Source organism: Neofelis nebulosa, chromosome 10, assembly GCF_028018385.1.
Source record: "Neofelis nebulosa isolate mNeoNeb1 chromosome 10, mNeoNeb1.pri, whole genome shotgun sequence".
Lineage (NCBI taxonomy): Eukaryota > Metazoa > Chordata > Mammalia > Carnivora > Felidae > Neofelis > Neofelis nebulosa.
In genome coordinates, this window is record NC_080791.1 from 72,452,096 (window position 1) to 72,472,743 (window position 20,648).

Genomic DNA, 20,648 nt, shown 5'->3' on the forward strand with positions numbered 1-20,648 from the left:
ATGTGACACTATAATTAACATCAGCAAACTAATTCGCAAAATATATTTTTGCTTTGTGTTTACAGAAGAAAAAAATGGAATAAAAGCAGAACATATAAGTTGAACTTATGTCACTCTGTATATGAACAAATGTAACTGGATTTTTTGACTAACAGTTTCATATGTAAGTCCACTGGGTTTTGTTTACATATTATAGGAATAATCTGATTTAGGAAGCTGTAGGGTGAAATGTTTAACAGCATGGACTCTGGAGCCAGATTGCCTACTTTTAAATTTCAGTTCCACTATTTCCTAAGGCTATAACTTCGATCTTATTGATTTCTCTTATAAAATTCAGTATTGTATAGATCAAATAAGTTAATACAAATTAATACAAGTGAAGCACTTAGAACAGTGCCACACATAGTAAACATTCAATAAATATTTGCTGATATAGTCATATAATGGCTATGTTAAAGATCCATTTTAGAATCTATCCTAACAGTGAACACAAGTTACATGATACAGGATTATGATATAGCTTTTCAAATTAGAACTTTTAATAAAGTTCTAAAATAAGACAACTGTCACTGACTACAAAATATCACTTTATTCCAACATCTGCACAGATGAGGATGGAAGTTGTAAATCCAGGCCTGAGCCTGTCACTCACCCAGTTAAACTCTTCAATGGTTCTCCACTAATGAAGTCCAGACTATTTAATTTTCTTAATGTTTATTTATTTTGAGAGAGAGAGAGAGAAAGGGTGTCCGTGAGCAGAGGAGGGGCAGAGTGAGACGAGAGAGAGAATCCCAAGCAGGCTCCACACTCAATTCAGAGCCCAACGTGGGGCTTGATCCCACAACCATGAGATCATGACCTGAGCCAAAATCAAGAGTTGGACACTTAATCAACTGAGCCACTCAGGTGCCCCCAGACTTTTTCTTAAATGGCTACATAACCCCCTTTATGATTTTGCACTTGCTTGCCCATCTCATCCCATCTTTCACTTTTCCTGACCAGCTTTAACACTTGCCCCCCTCAACCACAAATGCACACACACATGCACACTACTTTCACTAAAAACATGAAATTCCCCAGAAAAGTAATTTCTCTCTCACATTTCTAGGTCTCATCATCCATGCTATTCATATTGCCTGAAGCATTCTTCCACCCTTTTTCTCTTCTGTAGTGTTACTTTAAAACTGAAAGCCAGGAATAAGTGGATGTTTATCAAAAGAGGAATGGATAAACAAATTATTCTTCATTGATCTGGGTATATTACGCAGGCAGCTCTTAAGATAATGTAAAGAATTCATTCATTCATTTAACAAATATTTACTGAGTATCTTCAATGTACTCTTTTAAATTTTATCCTCAAGATATCCACAAGATATCCACAAAAATTTTATCCTCAAGAATGAGATAAATCTATATTAAGTTTTTAAAAAAGCAAGTTGCATAACACATTTTTATTTTAAAAATGCTATTTTAAAAATAGGCTGACGGGTAGAACAGAGAGAAAATTTTATGTTATACTTTATATTATTTCTATATTATATTGTGCAATAATGTACATTTATAAGTGATAGTATACAATTCTTGAGAATTATTAAGAATACAACATCTCAACACCCACACTCCCATACACCCATGGAGGGGGGATGGAAGGCCCTATTCCCCAGGCATCTTGACTGTAGTGTGACAAGATTGTCTAAAGCCACAGGGAAAATGGTGGAAAATTCACCATCGCCATTGCCACAATTTATGGCTTTGTCCGTAAGTCCCAATTTGGCTACATACTATGTCTTGAAGGGGCTTTTGTTCTTGAATCTTGACTAAACTCCTTAGACTAAACCTATTGGCCTCAAAAATATTGGACAGTTGCACTGCCTGCCTACCACTTCACTACTACAGTTATTGGTTATGTACTATCATTTGGAATAAACATGATGAGTACATCTCCACTCATTTCCATTCATACAGTTATGGACAACTATGCTAAAAATCAACAGCAAAAGAAATACCAAGAAGATGACATCCCAGCATTAAGAGATTTTCCCATTAGTGAAGCAAACCAAATGTTCTTCCTTGAAGCCAAAAAACTTTACACCAAAAACTGAATTGTGTGTAGACTAACACCAAGCATTTATTGTAAGTTTTTGACATAATAGTTTTGGCCATAATTATTTTGACTATCTCTGTGATTAATACCTGACATTGAAATGTAAAAATATTAAGTTGAACTCTTAATTTGAAATCCATTAATATCATTAAATGTTCTCAAATATTCGTTTTTAATGGACAGACTAAATAAAATCATGTATTAAAAAAAAGAATAAAATAGGGGCGGCTGGGTGGCGCAGTCGGTTAAGCGTCCGACTTCAGCCAGGTCACGATCTCGCGGTCCGTGAGTTCGAGCCCCGCGTCAGGCTCTGGGCTGATGGCTCGGAGCCTGGAGCCTGTTTCCGATTCTGTGTCTCCCTCTCTCTCTGCCCCTCCCCCGTTCATGCTCTGTCTCTCTCTGTCCCCAAAATAAATAAATAAATAAATAAATAAATAAATAAATAAAAGAATAAAATATCTCTCACTCAAGGGTAATTGTTTAGAAGTTATTTTTTCCCAATATAAAAATAATTTCTATTGAAGGTCACTTAAGGAAAATTAAGGGCATAGAATTTGAGGTGAGAAGATACTTAAAGAAATTTGTTTCCTTGTGAATTAATGTTTTAAATACTTTTGTATTACTGAATAATAATCAAAGATTTAAAAAATAATAAACATTTAACTTTCTTGAAAGAGAATATTTATTCCCCACACTACCATTATATTTACATCTATCACTTGACTCATACTTCTCAAAAAGTATTTTGGACATCATCTGGGTCCACTTTTATATGAATGCTATATCCATAAAATTATGTTTATAATATTACTATGATCATTTTTGTGTTTTTCACTGCATTGACATTTGCCCTAATGGTGTAAAACCAATAATAAGTAAAATTATGGGTGCCTTATCTAAAATTACTATGCCTTATCAGAAATCAAGCCATCAGCACTGAATTGTACTAGTTAGTGGTCACTGAAGTCTTTGTAACCAGGTATTTTTTAAATGTCAGTTTCACTTAAAAATTCTTGATGAAACAGTAAAAATAATATATTAATCTTATTAAATCTCAACTTAGAGTATACTTTAATTACATATAAAGTATTTCTGGGGGCGCCTGGGTGGCGCAGTCGGTTAGGCGTCCGACTTCAGCCAGGTCACGATCTCGCGGTCCGTGAGTTCGAGCCCCGCGTCAGGCTCTGGGCTGATGGCTCGGAGCCTGGAGCCTGTTTCCGATTCTGTGTCTCCCTCTCTCTCTGCCCCTCCCCCGTTCATGCTCTGTCTCTCTCTGTCCCAAAAATAAAAAAAAAAAATAAAAAAAAATAAAAAAACCATTTAAAAGTATTTCTGCTACATACCAAAATAACAATAGTTTTCCTGAGGAAAAGCATTTGTGTGATTCTTTGAGATCCAAACTAATAGCTTTTTTCCATAGAATGCCATTTCTACTTGAAAGAATAATGGACAGGAAAACAATAGCATTCAAACTTAATTTTTTTTTAATTCAAGTATAGCTAACATACAGTGTTATATTAGTTTCAGGTATACAATATAATGATTCAACAATTCTATACATTAAGCAGTGCTCATCATGATAAGCGTACTCTTTAATCCCTATCACCTATTTCGCCAATCCACCTAACACCTCCCTTCTAGGAACCACCAGTTTGTTCTGTATAGTTAAGAGTCTTTTTTTTTCTCCTTTTTAATTTGTTCATTTGTTTTGTTTCTTAAATTCCACATGTGAGTGAAATAATGTGGTATCTGCTGTTCTCTGACCGACTTATTTCACTTAGCATTATACCATCTAGATGTATCCATATTTTTGTAAATGGCAAGATTTCATTCTTCTTCATGGCTGAGTGATATTCCATTGTATATATACCACATCTTCTTAATCCATTCATGTATGGATAGACACTTGGGTTGCTTTCATACCTTGGATTTTAAAATATATTTTCTCAAATATGGTATGAAGAGAGTCTCTTGACTTCAAGGAAAACAACTGACTGTATTTGTTTTCAATAATCAAATTGTTTATGAATGTGACATTGGTGGATGTGATTATTTTATATTGTATCATGAAATACATCAACATTTAGAAGTTCCATATAACTCAGTGATCCAATATTTTCCAAATGACCAACCCATGTTGTCATAAAATCATACATTGCTAAAAGATCCATTCAAAGTATGTTAGACCAATGGAATTTAAAATGATGTAATAAAATGTGAAGAACTCATCATCTTTCAGATTCCAAATTGCAGTTAACCTTTATATTACTTGTAAATTATACTACAAAGAAGCATATCCATAATTATCTATAAAAGTTATTAAAATACTCCATTTTCTAAACACATATATGCATGGTGCTTCACATACTTCAACCAAAACAACAGATTGCAACAGATTGAATGCAGGAGCAGACATGAGAATTCAACTATGTCCCATTAAGCCTGACATTAAATAACTGTGCAAAAAAGTGAGATAATATCACTCTTCACACTAAATTATTTTTTAGACATTATAGGTATTTTTGTAAAGACTATTTTAGCAACACATTTGTTATTTAAATTAATTAACAAATGTTTAATCATTTTCACTTTTAATTTCTAATACTAAGTATGTCAATAGACAAAAAGCCACATAAACAAAACTTCTTCGGGTCCTCAAATAGACCTAAAATTGCTGACCTATCTGTAAACAATTCTGAGACCTTAATCTCACCAGACTACAAGCAAATTGAGTTAATTGCTTCCCCAACTCCAAAGACATGGTAGACACAAATATGTGCTAAATGTAAATGATCCTCAAAACTACTTCAGGAAAATATACAATTTTAGAATGAATGAAGGGTAAAGGTTTAAAATTAGAAATGAGCTAAAAACTAGCTCTACCACTTATTAGACTTGTGGTTTTGTACGATTATTTATGCTTTTTCTGAGTCTTTGTTTCTTCACATATAAAATAAAATTTATATCCATCCAGCTAAACAATTGTTAAATATTAATAAATAAATATTATTCACTATTGATAAATAAAAGAGTGAAGAATGTAGAACAGTTAGAACTCTTATACACTGCTGATGGTAATATAAAACGGTGCCGCTGCTCTAGAAAACAGTTCCTCATAAGGAGCTCGGTACATATACCCAAGAAGAATGAAAACATACATCCCCACCAGAACTTGTACCATGTTCATTACAGCATTATTCATAATAGCCAATAAATGGAAGCAATCCATGTCCATCAACTGATGAATGGATGGATAAAATGGGGTATATATCCTTCAAGTGGAATATTATTTGCCAATAATAAGGAATTAAATATTAATACATGCTACAATACTAAACTTTGAAAACATTGTGCTCAGTGAAAGACACTAGTCACAAAAAACACATATAATTCCACTTATATTAAATGTACAGAATAGGCAAATCTAGAGAGATAGGAAGTAGATTAGGTGTTGCTTAGGGCTGGAAAGTTTGGAAAGAAATGGAGGGTGACTGCTAAAGGGTGAGAGATTCCCTTTAGGGTGATAAAAATATTCTAAAGTTTGATTGTGTGATAATTGTACAACTCTATGAATATACTGTTTTTAAAAACCTACTGAAATGCACTCTTTAAAAGGGTGAATTTTAAGATATATGAATTATATCTCAATAAAGACATCGCTAACAATGCAAACAAACAAACAAGCACAGGTGAAAATGTCTAGCAAAATAAGTGACACATACCAGAAGTTCAGTAAATGCTTTTTTAGTCTTGATAATAACTGATGTGTCTCAAAATCTACTTACAAAACTAAGATACATCACAAAAATTTGAGCAGATTTAATTAGACTATGAGAAAAATTTGTATGTCAATGGTCAACAAACAGTATATATATATTCAGTATATATATATATATATATATTCACAAAAGAAGTTCCCTTTTTGTTGTCTAGCTATTCTTACTGATTTTATACAAACTGTCCCTTTTTTAAAATTTCTGTGAAATATGAATGAAAAAAACAGGATGGATCTTTTAAGATTCCTTGTAGTTATTTAATATGAACTGAAATTTGATATCTGATTTAAATTTTGGTGTCTTAATTGAAGCTTCATAGTATAAAGTATGTTTGAGGAAAAATACAGAAAATCTTGTATATGAGATATGATAAAACCACTAAGCAGATATTTACTGGCAACTTCCCTCAGTTAAATTGCTATTTATGAAAAAAATTAAGTAATCTCTTTTTCATAATTCCTCTTGCTATTAAAGAACAAAATTATTAAATTGCACATTAAAGTTTTTGGTATTGCCAATTCATTAATCATAAAGCTTGCCTTGAAAAAAGCATGTCAAGAAAAATCATACTAGGAAGCAATACACACTCTAGAACTATTGTCCTTTCCAATGGAAACAAAACTGTCTATGCTTTTGTTTACTTGAGTCTTGCATTTGTGATGTTCATTTAAAAGAGGAATGTTTTGCAACTGAGTTTCAAATTTTAGATCTGCCTCTTGGCATAGTGAGCTGACAGATTTTGTGGTCTGGAGGCACAAACTAACTAGAATTTCCATTCAGAAGTGGTAGCATATTGGTGAAGCCAGGGTGAGAAAACAGAAGAATAAAACCAATTTCTCAGTCTTCTCCGACCCTCACAGGCTTCTTGTGTGCCTTTCTAATTCACTACATTCAGTCAATAATTCACGGAATAAATATTTTTTATATACCTTGGGTCAAGCAGTGAACCCACACATACTCTGTTTTCATGCAATTTACCTTCCAGTCATGGAACTCAGATAATAAAAGAAATTAAAAAATAAAAAGTATATTAAGCTGCAGTAAATGTTATAGAAAAAAATAAAGCTAAGTAGGTAGAAGAGGTTCCAGTGTTAAATAAGACAGTCACAATAGGTCTCTCCAAGAATGTCAACTAAGCAAGAACTGAATTAAGCAAGAGCTGAAAATATGATCCATGGAACATTTAGGAGCAGAGCATTCCAAGAAGAATAAACAACAAACGCAAAGGTCCTGAGGTGCGTGCCTGTTTGAGGAACATTAGTAGGTAAACATATGATGAACAAAAAAGAGCAAAAAGAAGAGGTGATATTTTGATAGAGTAAATATATATTTGGTCTTCATCCCCAGTTCCTGGCATAGAGCTTCAAAAATCTTTGTAATTTCCTGAGTGATAAGAGTGAGAGGAGTATCTATTATTCATAATAAGCCCCTTTCAACCATACCTGAGTCTATGTTTATGAGGTGACAGTTAATGAGCCCCTAGATAGCTTTAGGATGTGAGCTGGCTGCCAGAGGAACCAACTATGTGATTAGAGAATTGAAACTTTCAGCCCTACCCTTGACCTCTGAGAAGGGGAGAGAGGCTGGGGATTGAGTTAATCACCAATGGCCAATGATTTAATCAACCATACCTATGTGTATAATGGAGCCCCATAAAAACTCTAGACAGAGGTGTCCAGAGAGCTCCGGAGTTGGTGAATGCATCCTTACCCCAGGGGGTGGAGCATCCCTCCGGGAAGAAACTCCTGGAACAGGAAAAGAACTCCTACACTGGGAACCTTCCAGACCTTGCCCCATGTAGCTCTTCATCTTGTGATTCATTTGTATCCTTTATAATAAAAAAGTAATAGTAGAGAATTTTCCTGAGTTCTGTGAGGTATGATAGCAAATAATCAAACCGAATAGGGGTTTGGGGAGCCACTGATTTGTATCCAACTTGGACAGAAGTGTGGATAACTTGGGGACCCATGACTTGTAATTGGTGTCTGAAGTAGGGGGGCCAGTCATGTGGGATCAAGCCTTTAACCTGTTGTGGGGGCAGTCTGTGCTAACTCTGGTTTGTTAGTATGAGAATTTAATTAAATCGTAGGACACCCAGCTGGTGTCCACAGAGCACTGAAGAATTGTTTGGCATGGAAAACTCACATTTTTTGTGTCAGAAGTGTTTTGAGAAGAGAAACAGTTTTCCCTTAGGAATGTAACAGAAATGAAGTTAGACAAGAAAGAGAGGACCATAGCTATCCCGTAGGGCCTTTTGGGCAATCATAGGGACTTTGGCCTTTATTCAAATTAATATGGGGGTCCATTAGAGGGTTTTCAGACAAAGGAGTGATGGGATTTAACTGACATGTTAAAAGGATCAACCTATAGCTTCTCTATGGAAAACAGATTATATGGAGAAAAGGGAGAAAGCAGGGGATGTCAGCTGAGTGGCTAGCACAATAATTCAAGCAAGATAGACTGGCCTGGACCAAGTAATGGTAATGGCACATTTACACTAGATAATTTGAGAAGAGTTAAATAAAGTATTTACAAAAATATGGGGCAAGTTTTAAGGAAGACAACAAGGCATAATGATATACCCAAGAGCTAGTTATAGAATGAAGCTGTTGGGGAAAGAATGGTGGCTGGAACCAAGAGAACGTAGTTGTACGGAGAGGGTCATGAAAGGGTCACAACCATCCTACAGCAATATGGCAAGGAAAGAGCTGTGGAGAGGAAAAGGACACCAACCTTACTCTCCCTCAGCTCTCCTGAGTGCCTCTCATTGGTTGAACCCAAATGGAAGTCAAAGAGAAAGAGAACTCACTCATCAGCGCTCTTGGTACACAGAGTGAGTTTAGAAGGCATAAAGAGGGGCAAATGGAAACTATGAGGATCAAGGTTAACTTGTAATGAGGATCAAGGTTAACTTCAAGGTTTGTGATCTGAGCACCTAGAATAGAGTTGATATTTATTGAGATGGGAAAGAATTTAGGTACAGTAGATCTGGGAAAGAAATTTAGGAATTCCATTACAGACATGTTAAATTTAAAATGTCCAAGTAGAAATGTACAGTAGAAAATTGGATATATAAATTTGGAGCTCAAGGAGGCCTGATTGGAAACATAAATTTTAACCCTAGTTGTCATGGATTTGAGATACCAGAAAAAATGTGACACTGATCTATAAATACAAATGATTCTCTTTCTTCAAGACATTATTCTTTTATTTACTTTGAAGGGAAAAAAACTTAAGTAATATTATAATCAATTCCCTTTTTAGCATCCTCTAAAGCATGAGCTAAAAAAAAATTGTAATTATCTGTGTTGTAAATAACTGTGTATGCCATTATAGACTGTGAGCTCCTTATGGAACAAACCATTTCTTAGTCATTTTTGTATTCCCAATACTTAGCATATAAAAGCCTCTCAAAAATTTTTGACACAAGACTGGAATTAATGAAAATATAAATAAATGAAAATAGGGTTGGGATTCATAGGGTGTCCTGAAGGTGCTATCTAAAATGCCCTATTAATGGAAAAGTTTTGTTTTTGTAAAAAGAATTTCTTCTGATTATCTGAAGACACAGATAACCTGACCTATCCTGTAACAAGAAGTCAAGGAGAAGCCAACAGTCAGGTTTTAAACAAAGAGGACTTAAGCAACTTTGAAAGCTTCTGTTGGTAAAGCAAAGAGAAAGCACTATGGGTAGTCTAAGGGAGTGTCGAATACAGTTAATAACAAATCACATTTATTTGTTTGTTTCCTGTGTCCTCAGGGCAGAGCCTGCTTTTATTTTTTAAATTTAATGTACTTAGTTTAGCGTTTATCCTTTCAATACCTTTTTTCATATTGCTGTTACATATGAGTTTGTAAGAAAATGTGGTATTTTTACATGTTTTCAGTTGTATATTATATCCTGTACCAGATACATAATTTTGTTTCTTTTTTCATTTAATATCATATTTTTAAATTCATACATGTTGATATATATATAGCTGTTGTTTATTCTGACTGCTTCTTTATTTTGATTGCTCTTATAAACAATGCTATAGTGAACATTCTTATACACATGCAAGAGTTGCTTTAGGAGATAAATATATACATATAAAAGTTGGATAGTTCACAGAATACGCGCATCTTCAACTTTGCTAGACCTAGCTAAACTCAAAGTAGATATATAAACTTACACTCCCACAAGTAGTTTATGAGAATTCCAGCTCCTGACACTTAATTTTTGCCAGTCTGATAGATATGAAATGGTATCTTATTATTGCTTTAATCTGCATTTCTCTAGTATTCATGCATCCTCTTCTGTAAATTGCCTAGTTAATTTTTAAGCCAGTGTGGAATCAACAAGCTATGTCTACCCCATGTATTTTGATTCCATATCAGTGGCCAGGTCTGTTCAAGAACCTTTGCCAAAGCCAAAAAGCAGTACCCCCAAACAAAGATATTTGGATTTTCCTCTAGAAGCCACAAAATTGAGTGGGGGGTAACTCTCAGGGTCATGGGTGTAAGATATCAGAGAAAAGTTAGATACTGACATAAATGCAAATGGTTCTCTCTGAGAGTTTAATGTACTTTGACAGGGAAAAAAAATTAAAAGTTTACTCCATTTTCCTTAGCATGTCTAATGTCTCCCTTTCTGTCTTTCCTTGTGCATTGTTTTTGACTCTGACACATACTTAAACACAAAATCTGTATTAAATACAATGAAAAAGCATACTTAAAAATATTTGTATTAAACACAATGAAAAATAGTACTCAAAACAGGAAGCTGCTTTGTTGACAGTTTGATGAAAGAAAGAAGGATCAGCTTTCCCTTCGGCCATCAGTGGAGATGAGATAATTTCAAGTAACACAAAAACCAAAATGCTTCACCAAGCACACAGTATACATGTGAGAAAAATAGATTTTAATATAATTTCAGCAGTTCTGTATATAAGTTATGATCCATTCCCATAGGTTTTTTAATAGATGCTCCTCAGTGAAAAAAAACTCTATTTATTGCAACAATATGCAAATCAGTAAACAATATGAACACCAATTTCAAAACTTCATATAATTCTTCCATCAAAATACTGTTTTCAGAAACCTCACTAAATTTGACATAATAACATTTTTTTGGCTTCTTTAATGTACACTGTCATAGGGATGTCTTATTACAGATAGCTGTAGATTCTACATTTTGACAGTATTAGAAGGATAGTCTTTATGACTGCTATAGTATAGAACAACATCGTCAAATAGAGCTCTCTGTGATAATGAAAGTGTTCTATATCTTTGCTACCAATACGGTAGCCCTGGTCACATGTGGTAATAAGTATCTGAAATGTGGTTCATGTGATTGAGGAACTAAATTTTAACTTTGTTTTAGTTGATTTGAATTTATTAAATAGTCAACATGTGGCAAATAACTTCTATAGTGGGAAGCACAGATTTAATGTAATCTAGAAAAATTTTCCTTTTATCTAGCCATAAATATTGGTCTCTGTACTAAGCAGATAGCCAAGACTGGACACTCTCTGCCCTAGGATCAGAGGTCACAACACTCTCCTCTTGGCAACATTGGCAGTGACCTAGTTCTCATCTCCTATCAAGTGCTAAATTACTGGGTACCTACTACCCAGGCCTTCCATATCTTATGTCCTGATTCTCATTTTTAGCAGAGGTTACATTTGACTCTTCTTATCTAACCTATAGGTGCTGGGATACCTGCTTTATGTGTTTCATGTTTCTATCTTGTGTCCTTGGGCATCTCTGCTCACTTAGGGTGACTCAGCTACATCAATAATCATTATCCCCAGCTCCTATAATGCCAGTGTTGATTGACTACATGATACTTGCTGCCAAAAAAATTCAGTAGTTATATCCTCATTCATGACATTAGCCAGACCTAAGGTATCTAACATATGAGATTTTTTTTAATGTTTATTTATTTATTTTAAGGGAGAGAGCACAAGCAAGCATGAGTGCACATGAGTGGGGGAGGGGCAAAGACAGAGAGAGAGAGAGAGAGAGAGAGAGAGAGAGAGAGAGAGAACCCCCAGAAGGCTCCACACTGCCAGGGCAGACCCCATGCTGGGCTCAATCTCACAGCTGTGAGATCATGACCTGAGCCGATATCAAGAGTCGGATGCTCAACAAACTGAGCCATCCAGATGCCTTTAACATGCAAGATTTCTTTTTTTTTAATTGTTTAAAGTTTATTTATTATTTTGAGAGAGCGAGAGAGAACAGGGGCAGGGCAAAGAGAGAAGGACACACAGAATCCAAAGCAGGTTCCAGGCTCTGAGCTGTCAGCACAGAGCCCGGATGTGAGGCTCAAACTCATGGAATGCGAGATTATGACCTGAGCCAAAGTTAGACACTTAACCCACTGAGCAACCCAGGTGCCCCTAACCTGTGAGATTTTTTAAGCACACTCCTGGGTCTGATTTCTCATGGTCTTCTTCTCAAGAAATTAAAATTGTTTGAACTGGAAACTGTTTAAGATAATCTGGTGACTTAATCCTCAAACTAACAGTGTCCTCTGTACATCCCCACATTTAAAACACCTGTTATTCCATTAGTACCAGCTATTTCATTTTCTCAATGAGCAAAGAACAAAGCTTATTTCTAAAATATTTGGAGAGATATTGGAAAATTGTGGTATGAATTGAAAGAACTTTGATACAAATAATTAATAGATTCCAGTGTGAGATACGGATTATAGGCATAATAGTAAGTGGTCATTGTATGTGAGAGATGACAATCTTCCCCTAACTATTTTTCCTAACTTTAATTATTAACCACATTATAATTTATTATTAAAATTCTATTCATGGTTCATAAATTTTTGCAGTAGACACACAAAAATACATGCCACTATGCTAGAAATGTAAAGATACTAATAGTCTAGACAGCATTCAGAGTTTCTAAAGTTTCTGTTCTACAATCACTTTCATGACATACCCAGGCACTTTGTCAACTGTCAAATAACCAGAGATGATTCACTGTTGAATTGTAGATCAGATTTTCCTAAAAAGCCAGAATAATATTAAATAATCCTTGACAGCAAATTAAAAAACGTAAAAGATACTAAAAGACAACATCCCCAAACCTGATTCATTTAAATTAATAGAAAAAAGGGAAATCTACAGTAGCCAAATGTGAATAGAAGAACTATATATATTAAAAAGAAAAAAAAATCCCACTAATCTAAAAAGAAAAAAGTAACTTTGGTTTTTGTTATTTCTTTAATTTTGTTTTTGTTTTTCTGCTTGTTTATTTAGCTCAAAGAGTCATATGGAAGACTTGGGAAATGCATGGGGAAATGTGTCCCAATAATGACCCAAAGAGATATTAGCATGTTTTGGTGGAAAGAACATAAACTTGAAGCACTATATAGTCCTCCATTCAAATCCTGGATTGTTCATTATTATCTTGGTGTCTTGAGAAAAATTCTCCTGAGACTCTGTTCCTTCCTTTGCAAAAGGAAGATGATGATGCCAACCTCATGCCATTGGTTTGAGGATTAAGTAAGATAAAATAAACAAAAGCACTGTGACACACTATATTTGCCCAATAAATGTTAGTCTTTGCTTTTGACAGCACCCTCCTCTCATGCCTCTCTGTAGGTTTTTAAAAACCTATTTAAAAAAAAAAATTAAAAAAAGCATTTCTCATGTCTGACTGGTAGAAAATACGAAGTATTGTAAACTCTACATAGTCTAACACAATGGTAGGCAAATAATAAGCACTGGGAAAAAAAAGATTTGTGGATTGATTGAGATTCTATAAATGCATTCCTTCTTGGAAGCAGAGGGATGGATGAGATCAATTCTAAAGATCCTTTCCTGGTTCTGAGATTCACGTTCTAGTAGGAAAGCTTCTTTCAGTGTCAACCACAGTAAGAATAAGTTCATCATGAAGGGAAAAAAAGTGATTTTTTTTTCCTGGTCCTACCTCTAGTTTGTTTTAGGAAATACAATACAGAGAATCTCCTCAGGGCCCTTCCTGTAATCTTAAGTAAACTCTTCTTTCTAAATTGAAAAAGATCATAATTATTTTTCTCCAGTATTTCAATTCATCTAATTCATCACTTCTTACTCATTTGTTTCTTGATCATTCATTCTGATTCCATCTCAGACAAGCCTTTGTAAATATTAAAAATATGGTCCAGGTAGAGAGAGCACCACTTCAAGTGGTGGTGATCCCCTCCTCTTCTTCCTGACACCAAAACTGAAAAATATGCAAAGAAGAAGACCTGGGACAAGTACCAATTATTCCAGGAAAATGCTTTTCAGCATCCAGCTGGGAGGGCAACCCTAAACTGTGGTATCATGGCTGAGAAATACACAGTCAACTATGGAGACTAGAGAAGAGCCATCATGCTTCAAGGCAAATGCCTATTGGCACTAAACTATGGCTGGAAAAATAAAAGAGCTCCAGGACTCTCAATGGGTATGAAAGCCTATGTTTAAGCAAAACCACAGAATGGTTGTGCCCATTTCATTTTCTTTACCACTCTTAATAAACTTCTATTTATGCTCCCTTGATGTTACCAGCTTAAACTTGAGGGTCTCAGTAGGTTTTCCCACATTTCAGCATGGAAAAACTTCTAGCCATATAGATTTATGTAAAGCACTCTGCATCCTTCACTGTCTCTTGAAATCTTGCAACCCAAGGACAATTGCATATTTAAACAGTAAAGGTGGTTTTTCTAACTTGAGTAGAAATGTATCTCTGGGTCCAGAAAAAACTAAAGTTTTTTCATTAATAACTATATTAGCTGGAAATTGTCACAGATGAATTTCAAAGCAGTAAAAGCCTACTTGTTTATAATATTAAAAAATAAGTTTAAACCTTCATTTAAAAAGGATGATTATGAGCAAATTTTAGAAATGTCTTACATTTGTAAAGATCTGTAGATGTCTTCTACAATCACTCTTCTATAAATAACCACACTCTTCTAACAAACCTTAAAATCAGACTGCTCTCAATAGAAAACTCACATTTTTCTCCAATAATCTCTACTTCTGAGTCTATTTGAAAAGTTGGTCAAAGACAGGAGCCATGTGCACATGTATGGTTTTGATTCCATCTATACTCCTGCCCTAATTCTTGTGGCTTGGACCCATTCCAGGTGCTCTGCCTTACCCTGTGGTTTGTATTTGAGATCCCCTTTTCTGACTCATTGCATTCTCCTGATTGACAAACAGATTTAGATATGAAAACAAACAGTTACCTGCCTGTAATTGGTTTCTAACAGCTGCACGGTTGTAGCACTTCTTAACCATGGTGAAGGTGCCTATGAAAGAAGCTTCTTGTTTAGTTCAGAGGGGTGTGTGCGTGTGTGTGTGTGTGTGTGTGTGTGTGTGTGTAGGGTTCACACGTTTAGTTTTGTTTCCTTTTGTTCACTTTAGTTTCTTATTTGTTTTACAATAACACTTGGGAGTCTTTATTGTTCCCCAAGATACTCAATAATTATGGTGTATATGATTTATACATTATTGATCTGAAATATATATTTGTATTTTTTAAACCTCCAGAAATCAAATTTAAATAAGAATACACTGGATTTTGACTTTTTAAACTAATGTGGCTTTTAGTTGAACTTAGAAGAGTCCTCAAAGAAAAAGAGTCACTTCTTTTTCTTTTACTGACTTAATAGGAAGCATACTATTTCATTAGTAGATTAAAATGTTAGGCTAGAAGTAATAAACTATTATTATATTTTTAGTAGTGTGTCTCATAATGTCAACTGAATTATGTGAAATGTATCAAACTAGTTACAATAAAAGCCACTACTTACATACTACAAACAATTGCAACTCCCTCAACATATCAGAAGAGACTGGGACGTTGCATTTTAAAATTCCTGTGGAAATCAAATGTATTTTAAGTATCAGCTCTGATTATTTAATCAGACAACTTGCATTTTGCCCTGGCTAATTTTGAAGGCTGATAATATTTTACTTATAAAAATAATTGTGCACCTGTTGTGATGGAAGCCTAGTTAAACAAATGTTAATAGGAATGTAACTCGTAGCTTTAAGCATAAGAACACAGGTCTCTCATGACTATTACATGAAGAAACATATTTTTAAAGCCATGAGATAGATCTCATTTTAAATCTCAGCTCTTCCTTAGCCCTAGAGAGATGTTTAAGAATATTATTAAAACATGTACAACGAATAGTTGCATATTAACTTGAAAGGGAACATCAGATAATGCCTACTGAACAAAATGGATATGGAGTTCCTCCTTCCCATTTAATACCTGTGTTCTTCTGCCTTGCTCTATTCCCTCGCCAAACCATTTTAATGATATTGAATCATTTTTGAGAAACACATGCACTTTTCTTACCAACTTATGATCAAAGGAGAAAATTAAAAAGAGGACCTACAAAAGCTGGACTCCTCTTGCACTCTTCATGTTTTCAGGCTCTTTCAGCATTAGAGATCTTTTTCAGTACCCAAATTCTGTAAGCTTTAAAAAATGCTAGGCTCTCATGGAATAGACAGACCTTCCCTCTGTGGACCCTGCCATTTTGTAAAAAGACTTCCTAAAAGCTACCAACGTGTGTCTATTCAATCCATTTCCGGGTGTAATCAAGTTCTAAGTACTGAAAAGAGGCTTGAGGAAAAAGAATTTGTCTTAAGTTAAACTAGCTAAATTTTGAGCTCAGTTATACGTGCCTCTTATTGACTTCTGTAAGACTGTAGCCTTGCAATTGGCCCAAATTCTTTAAGGTTATATTTAAAAGGTAATTTTATTCAAAATTACCTAAACTTTTGAACCCTATGTTTTATAATGTTGGGTTCATTTTAATTTTATTTTGGTTAGTGCAATACAAGTTTACAAGCAGAGTTCAGAAAATGTGTGCATTTTTTAAATGACCTAAATTCTCTGTAGTTTTCTTTTTCAATAGTTTAATGCAGACATTTGGATTGAAGGGGAATCACAAATAAACGGAATAATTGCATCAAATTTCCTCAGTGCATTAAATATGCACTCAGTGGTAATTACCAACAGTAGCAACACATTTAAAAATGTAGAGAATAATGTACAATTTATGCCTATTTCAAGGGTCTTATTCATGAAAACACCATTTGGATGAAAATACACACATTTTATTAAGTGGTTAGCCTTAGATTTTTTTTTAATTCAGACAAATGACTTAAATAGTAAGTGTGTGGGAGGTCTAGTAGTATGGGCCAGCTCTTAATGTGACATATATATCCCATGAGAATTGTCAAGAGCTGACTCTAGAGTAAAGAAATACCGAGGACACCCCCTGGCACGTGGGGCGCTAGGCACAGAGCATTCCTGGGCCTATAAACAGCAATGAGATGAATTACTCTCCCACATATTTTTCTTCTAAGAATCAGCTGTATATAAATATTATCACAAATATATATTTTTAAACTTCTTACATTTATTTGAACAAAGAAGACTAAAGTGAAATAGAGGAATTTAATAATAGTATATAAAAATTATAAAACTTTTTTATATTTTATGCTTACTAAAACTCTGTGCATAACTTTTAATTATAAAATAATAAATGCATATGTATGGAAATCTCATCTATCCCAAATGTTACACTAAAAAAAAAAATTCATAGCAACTGTATGTCCAAACGCGATACATGTGAAAATCTCATTTTCACAGTAAGACCTCTAAGTTTTAGCTACTGCTATAATAAAATGCCAGAACCAAAACTGTATGGAAAGTTTCTTTAAAGTTTTGGGTAAGAGAATTTTACTTATACTTAAGTAAGGTGACTTAATACTACGACAAGGACTTGGCAGATAAATGATAGCTAAGCTATCTGTAATAAGATGGGAACAGAGCTGATTAGGCTGCTTTTCATTCTCCAGACCTAGATTACCTGAAAAATGTAAGCTAATTATCAATAAAGTGATCATTATTTTTGGTTGAAACAGTATTGGCGACATGGACTATACTGTAAATTTGATGTGGGTGATAATATGGATTTCTTAGAGTGTTAGAACTTCCTCTCAATTTTATACATATCTAATCATTTCCTATGGAATAATTGGTGCTACAAGAGGTAATAAATGGTTCCAGGTCCCTTTGGGTGGCACATAATGAAATACTCTCATATCTATTCCTACTGGCAAACTACTATTTACTAAGGATTTATTTTATTAGTCATTTTACAATCATTGACAGTAATCCTGAAGTGCATGTATTTTCCCCCACTTTGCAGATTAAAAAGCTGAGAGTAAAATAAATAAATAAATAAATAAATAAATAAATAAATAGTTCAGTTTATACAATAATTCAAACCCAAATCTGATCAATTCTACACCCTGTGTTTATTATGCCACAATTCCTGTTCCAGGGGAGAAAGCAACTAAGTTCTTTAAGTCAATAACTTCATTTAGCGTCTTCACAGAATCTTTGAACTCTTATATGTAACTGATTTGCTTTGTAGTTATTACTGACAAATTGATTTATTATCAAGGTAATTATATGCTACTCTATTTTAAAGTTCTAGTCCAGTGGTTCTCAAAGTGTGATTTATGGACCCCTTGGAGTCCCAGGGGAGTCTCCAAGGTGTCCCTAAGGTCGACACTGTTTTCATAATAATACTAAGGTATTAGTTGTATGTTACAACATTGACACTAACACTGATGATGCGAATGAATGAAATAGTGGGTTAAAACTGCTCATCCTCTAGCATGAATCAAAGGCACCTAACTCTACTAGTAGTAATTGTATTCTTCACCACCACACACTTGTAGTAAAACAAAAAAAATCAGTTTCAATTAAGTAGTTCTTTGATAAAATAGTAAACTAATGTGTTAAATAATGACTTTTAAGTACACATATTTTTAACATTCTGTGTGATGAGGGGCACCTGGCTGGCTCAATCGGTAGAGCATGCAACTCTTGATTTTGGGGTCATGAGTTCAAGCCCCATGTTGGGTGTAGAGTTAAAAAATTAGTTCTTAAGATTCTATGTGATGAAATGGGAAGCATCCCACTGCTTATTACACCTAAGTATCATAGCTGTCTCGAGGAAAATCACTTGTGCTATTGTTCTAGTTGCTAGCTGAAATTTTTCATAGTTTTTTGCATAGACCTCCAATTTCATTTAAAAGAACAAGATAAAATATCCTTACCTGTACTTTAACATTTGCCAAGAGAGCCTCCCACTTCAAAACAAAAACAACAACAAAAACAAAAAACAAAAAACCTTATAGCATTGGTTAAAATATAATTTGAACTTTCAAGGGAAAATCAGAATTTCAGAAAACTTCTATCTGCCATCATGAGCATAACACTTTCCAAATACTAAAAAAAATTTTTTCTGATATGATTAATAGTAATATTGATGAATTTGATTTTTTGATACTATGTGATGAAATGTGCCAACGTAAGGAAGAGCTGCACAACTCAGTGACAATATAACCTAAAAGCCTAATGCATGGCATTACAAAATCATGCATGGAACAAAAGATTCATTCAGAGTTAAAATTGGACAAATGGATTTTTTAAAGATTTTTTTTAAGCTATCTCTACACCCAACATGGGGCTCGAACTCACAACCCCAAGGTCAAGAGTCACATGCTCAACTGACTGAGCCAGCCAGGTGCCCCTGGACCAATGTATTTTAATGTAAAAGTATTGAAAGTTCACTGATATGGTTTCAGATCCTACATTAGACCTAACCTTTAAGAAACCAACACTTGTGATATTTGATGTAGAATCAAAGAAGAAAATTCACAATTGTGTGAAAATGCTACAAGATATACATATGCATATTAGGCCAACTTCTTCGTATACTTCGATCAAAATGTATCAAACAGATTGAATGCAAAAGCAGGTATGAGAGAGTCCAACTCTCTTCTATTAAAACCTACATTAAAAAGATTTGCAAAACTGTAAAACAATGTCATTCTTCTCACTAAATCATTTTTACTTTAGGAAATATATTCATATATTCAATATTTGTCATAAAAATGGGTTTTATGTTAATATGTAGCAGATTTAATTTTATAAATTTTAAATGAATTAATACTTTTTTATTTCTCAGGGTTATTTTCTAACATAATTAAGTATTAATAGTTATAAGTCACATGAACAAAAGAATTTTAGAATCTTCAATACACTCTAAGACTCCTGAGATGAAAAAAAGTTTGAGGACTGTATTTCATCATTCTATCAATAAATATTTACTGGTTCCAGTACTAAATTATGCCAAATGTTGTTGCTTCCTGTAGTATTTTCAGATTCTCTACTTACTCTATACTACACCAAATAATACATATTCTCTCTCTAACCCTCTCAACAAAATCTGAAGTAAGTAGTATCATTCATGCTTTCTTGTACAAAAATAAGGAAATCAGTTCTTTTCATCTTCATTGAGGACTGCAGTCTTTTTTTTTAATTAGTCTTTTGTATTGAAAAAGCAATGCATACACATGGTTTAAAAAAAAACCAACCTACCGTACAAACTATACAGTAAAAGTTTAAAAAGCAGCCTGTCCCATATCTTTTATTTTCTACTTCATAGCCAACTTCTGTTAACAGTTTATTAAATATCCTTCCAGAAATTTTCTGTATGTATATAATTTTCTACACAAACTGAAGAGTATATATGCTCTCCTCCGTTTCACACTGTCACCCTTTATAGTTCCAGAGATGTTACCCTTATTAAGCCAAATAATTCAGGTAATGTGGAGATGCTATGCTAAAAGTCTCTGAATCAGTGACCCCATATCTCCCAAAACAATGCAGAGTAAGCCAGACTTAAATTTATGTCCTGT

General features: G+C 34.1%; 1 protein-coding gene and 1 pseudogene across 27 annotated transcripts in view; one reads left to right on the forward strand and one right to left on the reverse strand.

The window, feature by feature from the left end:
* Positions 1–20,648, reverse strand: part of SOX6 (SRY-box transcription factor 6) — a 693,774-nt gene that overhangs the window by 228,211 nt on the left and 444,915 nt on the right. The gene's annotated exons all lie outside the window — the stretch shown is intronic.
* Positions 1,711–2,102, forward strand: LOC131487542 (phosphatidylinositol N-acetylglucosaminyltransferase subunit P-like; annotated as a pseudogene).